Raw genomic sequence first — 7,781 nt, forward strand, 5'->3', positions numbered from 1 at the left:
AGGCCCACCCACACACGCACCGATTGGTCAACCGTCATGTCGCTGAACTGTAGGATTGGTCAATCTTCACGTCACTCAACTGTAGGATGGCCCGCCCGCACACACAATGAACCCGCCCCCACTCTATGCAAATGAGCGGATAATGAGCAGAATTTTGAACGTTTTTTGGATACCGTCGGCACAATTTTTGTTCGACCAAAAAGTAGATATGCCTAAAAGAGTCTCCTAATGATGAGCTTTCTTTTGATACAACATATGTGTAGGTACGCTCTATAACTCTTGATTGTATAGCCGGACAGACAGACAGAGAGACAGACAGACAGAGAGACATACTGTTTTATATATATATAGAAGAAGATGAATTGTCCTCTACTGCCTTCTGTAGTAGAGAATTCCACAGGTTCACCACTCTCTGGGTGAAGAAATTCCTCCTCATCTCTGTCCGAAATGGCATACCCCTTAGCCTTAGACTGTGACCCCTGGTTCTGGACTCCCCCGGCATCAGGAACATCTTTCCTGCTTCTAGTCTGTCCAGTCCTGTCAGAATTTTATAAGTTTCAATGAGATCCCCTCTCATTCTTCTAAACTCCAGCGAGTATAAGCCCAATCGACCCGCTCTCTCCTCATACGTCATTCCTGCCATCCCAGGTATCAGTCTGGTGAATCTTCGCTGCACTCCTTCCATGGTAAGAACATCCTTCCTCAGATAAGGCGACCAAAACTGCACACAATACTCAAGGTGTGGTCTCACCAAGGCCCTGTATAACTGCAGCAAGATATCCTTGCTCCTGTACTCGAACCTTCTCGCTACCAAGGCCAACATACTATTTGCCTTCTTAACCACCTGCTGCACCTGCATGCTTACCTTCAGCGACTGGTGCACAAGGACACCCAGGTCTCGTTGCACTTTCCCTTTCCCCAATCTATTTTGGTCACTTTTAGATTCAGTCAAGTTTACTGTGGACAGTATTACAGAGGTGCTCTGGAAGAAGAATTCCTGCGGTGCATCTTGTAGACGGAACACACTGCAGCCAACATTCCCCATAACTTTTTTTTGCGTGCTTGGTGTGTATGTACCTTTAAGGGAATAACTGGTCTTAGACTGCAGTACCGGCAGTGACCACTGTTGTGTATGTACCTTTAAGGGAATAACTGGTCTCAGACTGCAGTACCGGCAGTGACCACCCCTGTATAAAAGGCGCTAGCAAGCCTCTGTAGTTTCAGTTTCCCGATTGACTCCATTCAGTAAAGACTTGTTTAAATCAACTCCTGTCCGTGTCTCAATTATACACGGACATAATATTGGCGACGAGCAGATACGAACTTACCTACAGTCTGCACCACCTCCTGGGATCCATTCCTGAAGCGAAGTGAGCAGAGGTCGAGGCCAGAAGGAAGAAAGAAGCAGTAGAAACGGGCGTCGACCGTGGGCATCCGCCCCTGTGTTAGCGGAGTTGAAGATTGCTGGAGAAGCTGTCGAGAGCGGGGCCTGGTTCCTGTCGACGGTGCTTCAGCTAATCGGGCTGGTGGCAGGTAGTACACTGATCCTTCCTGGGCTGCGGCGGTCGCGAACTCGAGCGGGTGGCTTGCAACGGGGCCGAGCAGCGTTGTCGGGAAGAGGAGAGAGAGAGAGGGTGGAGCACACAGGGCGCGGCCGGTGCTACGAAGCCGGGCAGCGTACGGACCCAAGAAGAGGGAGGCAAGAGTCCCACAGGGTTGTTCCACGACAGGAAAATAATTTTAAAAAAGAAATATTAAATGCGCAGGAAACTGCGAGGAGCTGCAGGTTGCAACGGAAACCGCGGAAAGCAGCGCTAGCAACAGCGGGGAAGAAGGCAAAGCGCAGGAGGCGCCATCTTAATCAGCGGGGAAGAAGGCAAAGCGCGGGAGGTGCCATTTTGTAAAATCGGGAAGAAGGCAAAGCGCGGGAGGCGCCATTTTAGATTTTCAAGATGCCGAAGACTGGCTGTATCACTGCCTTTGATAATACAATAGAGGACTGGCCCACGTATGTGGAAAGAGTTGAGGTATATTGCGAGGCAAAAGAAATAGCCGATGAGACAAAGGCATCGGTATTGCTAAACTTAATGGGCGCTAGAACGTACGGCCTATTGCGGGACCTGATTACTCCAGCCAAACCGAAGGCGAAGAGTTTTAACGAAATTGTTGCTGTCCTACAGGAACACCTAAACCCTGCACCGCTGCTGATAGCAGAAAGATTTAAATTCCACAGGAGAACTCAGCATAAAGATGAGAGCAATGCTGAGTATCTTACGGAACTATGCAAGCTATCAAAGCACTGCCAGTTCGGAGCAGGACTGGCAGATACCCTACGGGGCAAATTTGTCTGTGGACTCCTGAGTGAAGGGACACAGTAGAAGTTACTCTCAGAGAAAGAGCTGACACTAGATAAGGCTTTCAGCGTGGCAGTATCATACGAAGCAGCAGCAAGGGGAGCTGCGGAAATACAACAAAAGCCACAGGAATACGGCACCCACGAAATGACATGGGAATTTGCAAAATGTTATCGCTGCAGCAGAACTAACCATGACCAGAAGGACTGCTGGCCCAAGGACAAAATATGCAGGCAATGCGGAAAGATGGGACACATTGCACGAGTTTGCAGGTCTGGGAAGAAGACCAGTGACAACAAAAAGGCTACTAAGGAACCGTACAAGAAAGTACAAAAGATGACGGACAGTAGTTCCGAAGACCAGATGAGCGATAGTGAATCCGGGAACAAGAGACTAAGCTGTCTCAAACTTCACAATGTAATCGCAAAAGAGGATCACCGAACCATTTGGGTCACCCTCACGATAGCAGGGTCCCAAGTTAAAATGGAATTGGATACAGGATCAGCGCTAACCATCATGAATCGACGAGACTACGAGCGGCTATTCTCACACATACCCTTGAGAGAGACATCCATCATCTTGACGACGTATACGGGGCAAAAAGTATACCCCAGAGGAAAAATAAGGGTGCTGGTCGAATACAATGGCAAGAAAATACGGAAATTGTATCTCTACATACTGCAAAATGGTGGACCACCGTTATTGGGACGTGAATGGATCAGGAAGATAAGCTTAGATTGGCACTCCATTCATGCAATGATGGTGGATGGTAAACAAGATGAAGACGTCACTCCTGGACGATTGTCAACAATCTTAGCTAACGCCAAAGAGGTATTTCAACAAGAACTGGGCACTCTTAAAGGTGTAACCGCCTCGATAAAAATAGAAGAATGCAATTCCCAAGTTTTTCAAAGCAAGACCGGTATCATATGCAATTCACCCAGCCGTCGAGGCAGAGCTGGAGAATCTGGAGAAGGCAGGCGTGTTGTTTAAGGTTGACTGGAGCGAGTGGGCGACACCCATCGTTCCTGTCATGAAGAAAATGTTAAGCAATAAGTCTGAGGAGCCAAGGAAGGTTCGCATCTGTGGGGACTTCAAGGTGACGGTGAACCCAGTCCTTCACACAGTACAATATCCTCTTCCAAGGATAGAAGACATCTTCGCCTCACTATCTGGAGGGAAGCGTTTTACAAAAATTGACCTAGCACAAGCATATTTGCAGATGGAGGTTGAAGAATCCTCTAGGAAGTATCTCACGATAAACACTCACAAAGGTCTTTACCAGTATCATCGATTGGTATTCGGAGTAGCATCGGCTCCGGCGATATGGCAAAGAGCGATGGAACAAGTCCTGCAAGGGATTCCGGGGTCTCAGTGTTACTTGGACGACATCCTTGTGACAGGTGAAGATGAGAGTGAACACCTTAACAACCTGGAACAGGTGCTCACTGGACTACGGGAACATGGGCTACGAGCCAACCGCCCCAAATGCGAGTTTTTTAAGAAACAGATATCGTATTGTGGCCATGTGATTGATGAAGAGGGGTTACATAAGTCCCCTGACAAAATTGAAGTGGTTGTTAAGGCCCCAGCGCCTGAAAATGTGTCGCAACTGAGGTCATTCCTCGGATTGGTGAATTACTACCATAAGTTTTTACCGAATTTGTCCGCAATTCTGCACCCACTGAACGCCCTACTACGAACGGGAGTAGCATGGAAATGGAGCAATGACTGTAAGCGGGCCTTTCAGAAGACTAAGGACTTAATCACTTCAAGAGAAGTACTGGCTCACTACAACCCAGCACTGCCGATCAGACTGGCGTGTTATGCGTCTCCCTACGGCATTGGGGCAGTACTGTCACATAAATTCCTTGATGGTGTAGAGAGGCCGAAAGCTTTTGCGTCACGCTCGTTAACTTCGGCCGAGCGTAACTACGCCCAGATTGACAGAGAGGCCCTCAGCCTAGTGTGGGGGGTGAAGAAGTTCAATCACTACCTGCACGGTCAAAAATTTACTCTACTAACTGATCATCAACCTCTTGTCTCCATTTTCAACCCTCAGAAGGGCGTACCGATAATGACAGCGCAACGGCTGCAGAGGTGGTCCCTTTTCCTAGGGGCACACCAATATGACATTGAGTACAAAGGAACTAAACAGCATGGGAATGCTGATGGATTGTCGCGCCTACCGTTGCCGACGGTGGAAGAAGACCTTGCAGTGGATCCAATGGAGATATTCCACTCGACCATAGTCGAAAGTCTCCCTGTGACGAATGCAAACATAGAAAAGGAAACACGAAATGACCCGACACTATCCCGGGTCTATGATTTAACGGTGAAGGGATGGCCAGCACATGGCGAACCACTGCTGCCAGCATTCTCGCCGAGAAGAGAACAGCTGTCAGTGTGCAGAGGAACCTTGATGTGTGGATCCAGAGTAGTAATTCCACCCAAATTGCAGGATAGAGTGCTCAATGAGCTTCATGAGGGTCATCTGGGTGGGGTAAAAATGAAGAACTTAGCCAGAGCGTTTGTGTGGTGGCCGGGAATCGATAGAGAAATCGAAGAGATGACCAAGAGCTGTACAGGATGCCAGAAGGTCCAAAACGCCCCACCACAAGCTCCTCTACATCCATGGGAGTGGCCCTCATCTCCATGGCAAAGGGTGCACATTGATTTTGCTGGTCCCTTCATGGACTCGTTGTTTTTAATTGCGGTGGATGCACATTCAAAGTGGCCAGAGGTAATAAAAATGTCCTCAACCACCACAGAAAAAACTATCACAGTTTTACGAACCATATTCACCAGGAATGGGCTGCCTGAACAGATTTGCTCTGACAATGGACCACAGTTTGTGTCTGAAGAGTTCCAGAGGTTCTTAAAGAACAATGGTGTTAAGCATTACACATCTGCCCCATATCATCCAGCCACTAATGGATTGGCTGAGAGGTTTGTTCAAACATTCAAGAAGGCTATCAAGGCAATGTGTAATGAAGATATACCCCTACAACACAAGGTGGACAACTTCTTGTTTGCCTACCGGAATGCGACACATGCGGTTACCAACTAAACTCCAGCCATGATGTTCTTCAATCAAAGACTACGATGCCGCTTGGATTTGGTTAAGCCAAACGTCCGAAGAGATGTGGAGAACAGGCAGTTTCAGAATATGAATGAAAGGCCGACCAGAAGTTTTAAGATAGGTCAACCAGTTTTGGCCCGGGACTACCGCACTGAGAAATGGCAGCCAGGAACGATTTGTACACGGCAAGGACCTCTCATGTATACCATGGACGTTGGAGAGAGCATTGTAAGACGCCATGCTGACCAGATTCTAGAGTCACTGGAAAACGTCAACTCCACACCACGATCTGATACACCTGGCAATGAAATCGACGTACCAATTGCAGCTACCGCAGAATCGGTGATATTGGAAGCAGATGAACCAAACAACGACATGGATCCAGACTCAACCTTGCCAGAAGAACCTGATACTCCAAAGAGGTGTTATCCAGACAGAATCAGGAAGCCTCCTCAAAGACTGAACTTATAATTGCTTAACCTCAACCAATGTATCTAGCAACCGTAATTGTGATTGTAATTGGTTATTATTTAGTTGTTAAATGAATGTTATGTACTGTTTATCTAAAAGGGGAGGAATTGTTGTGTATGTACCTTTAAGGGAGTAACTGGTCTCAGACTGCAGTACCGGCAGTGACCACCCCTGTATAAAAGGCGCTAGCAAGCCTCTGTAGTTTCAGTTTCCCGATTAACTCCATTCAGTAAAGACTTGTTTAAATCAACTCCTGCTGTCCGTGTCTCAATTATACACGGACATAATAACCACCCCTGTATAAAAGGCCCTAGCAGGCTTCTGTAGTTTCAGTTTCAAGCTGCCTCTCTTGTTCAGTAAAGTACCTGTTAAACTGTTCTCCCGAAGTCCGTGTATTATTGAGGCGCGGACTTTACAGTGGCAACGAGTAAATTCGAACTCACCTGCAGTGTGGCATCATCTCACGGGGATCTCGCCTGAAAGGAAGGTCCTGGAAGGTCGTAGTCTGAGCAACGGGCGTCGACCGAGGGCAACCGCCCAAAGAATCCATCGGTGTTTGGAGAATTGCGGGAGAGACTGTGCTTCCAGCGAATCATGCTGGTAGCAGGTAGCACGCTGACCCTTCCGGACTGCGGCGGGCTCAAGCTCGATCGAGCGGCTCTACAAATCGGGCCGCGCAGCGTCGCCGGGAAAAGAAAACAAGAGAGAGAGGGTGGAGCGCACAGGGCGCGGTTGGTGCTCGAGAACAGGACAGCGGAGAGAAACTAAACGGGGGGGAAGGAAAGCGAGACGCGCCGAAGCTGCGGGTCGCCGCCATTACCCCGTAGAACGCTAGGAGCAGCGTGGCAGTAAGGGGAAGAAGCAAAAGCGCGGGAGGCGCCATTTTATCCCGTTGGGGAAGAAGCAAAAGCGCGGGAGGCGCCATTTTATTCCATTGGGGAAGAAGCAAAAGCGCAGGAGGCGCCATTTTAAATCGCCCAAGATGCCGAAAAGTGGCAGTATCACTGGTTTCGACGACGAGGTAGAAGACTGGACCACGTATGTGGAAAGAATTCAAGTGTACTGCAAGGCAAATGAGGTGGCTGATGGAAAGAGGGCGTCGGTATTATTAAATCTGATGGGTGCGAGTACGTACGGCCTATTGCGGAATTTAATTACCCCAGCTAAACCAATGGAGAAAAGTTTTGAGGAGATTGTTCATATCTTACAGGAACATCTAAGCCCTACACCACTGCTGATAGCAGAAAGATTCAAGTTCCATAAAAGAAACCAGCACAAAGATGAGAGCAATGCTGACTATCTTACGGAACTACGCAAGTTATCGAAGCACTGCCAGTTCGGAGCAGGACTGGCAGCCACCTTACGGGATAAGTTTGTCTGCGGGCTCCAGAGTGAAGGAACCCAGAAACGACTGCTTTCAAAAAAGGACCTGACGCTAGAACAGGCTTTCAGCGTGGCAGTATCTTACGAAGCAGCAGCACAGGGAGCTGCGGAAATACAACAGAAACCACAAGAATACAGCGCTAACGAAATGGCGTATGGAGCCGAAAAGTGCTATCGCTGCGGCAGAACAACCCATGAGCAGAAGGACTGCTGGTTTAAAGACAAAATATGCAGGCAATGCAGGAAAATGGGACATATAGCAAGAGTCTGCAGGTTGGGAAAGAAGACCAACATGACAAGAACTACTAAGGAACAGTACAGGAAAGTAAAGAAACTGACAGATAATAGTTCAGAAGATCAGGAGAGTGATAAGGACTCCGGGAGCAGGCGACTAAGTTATTTAAAGTTACACAACGTGATCGCAAAAGAAGATCACCGAACCATTTGGGTCACCCTCATGATAGCAGGGTCCCCAGTGAAGATGGAATGGA

Source organism: Somniosus microcephalus, unplaced genomic scaffold (genome assembly GCF_052327205.1).
Source record: "Somniosus microcephalus isolate GS21.2 unplaced genomic scaffold, FLI_Smic_1.0 unresolved_chr1, whole genome shotgun sequence".
Classification (NCBI taxonomy): domain Eukaryota; kingdom Metazoa; phylum Chordata; class Chondrichthyes; order Squaliformes; family Somniosidae; genus Somniosus; species Somniosus microcephalus.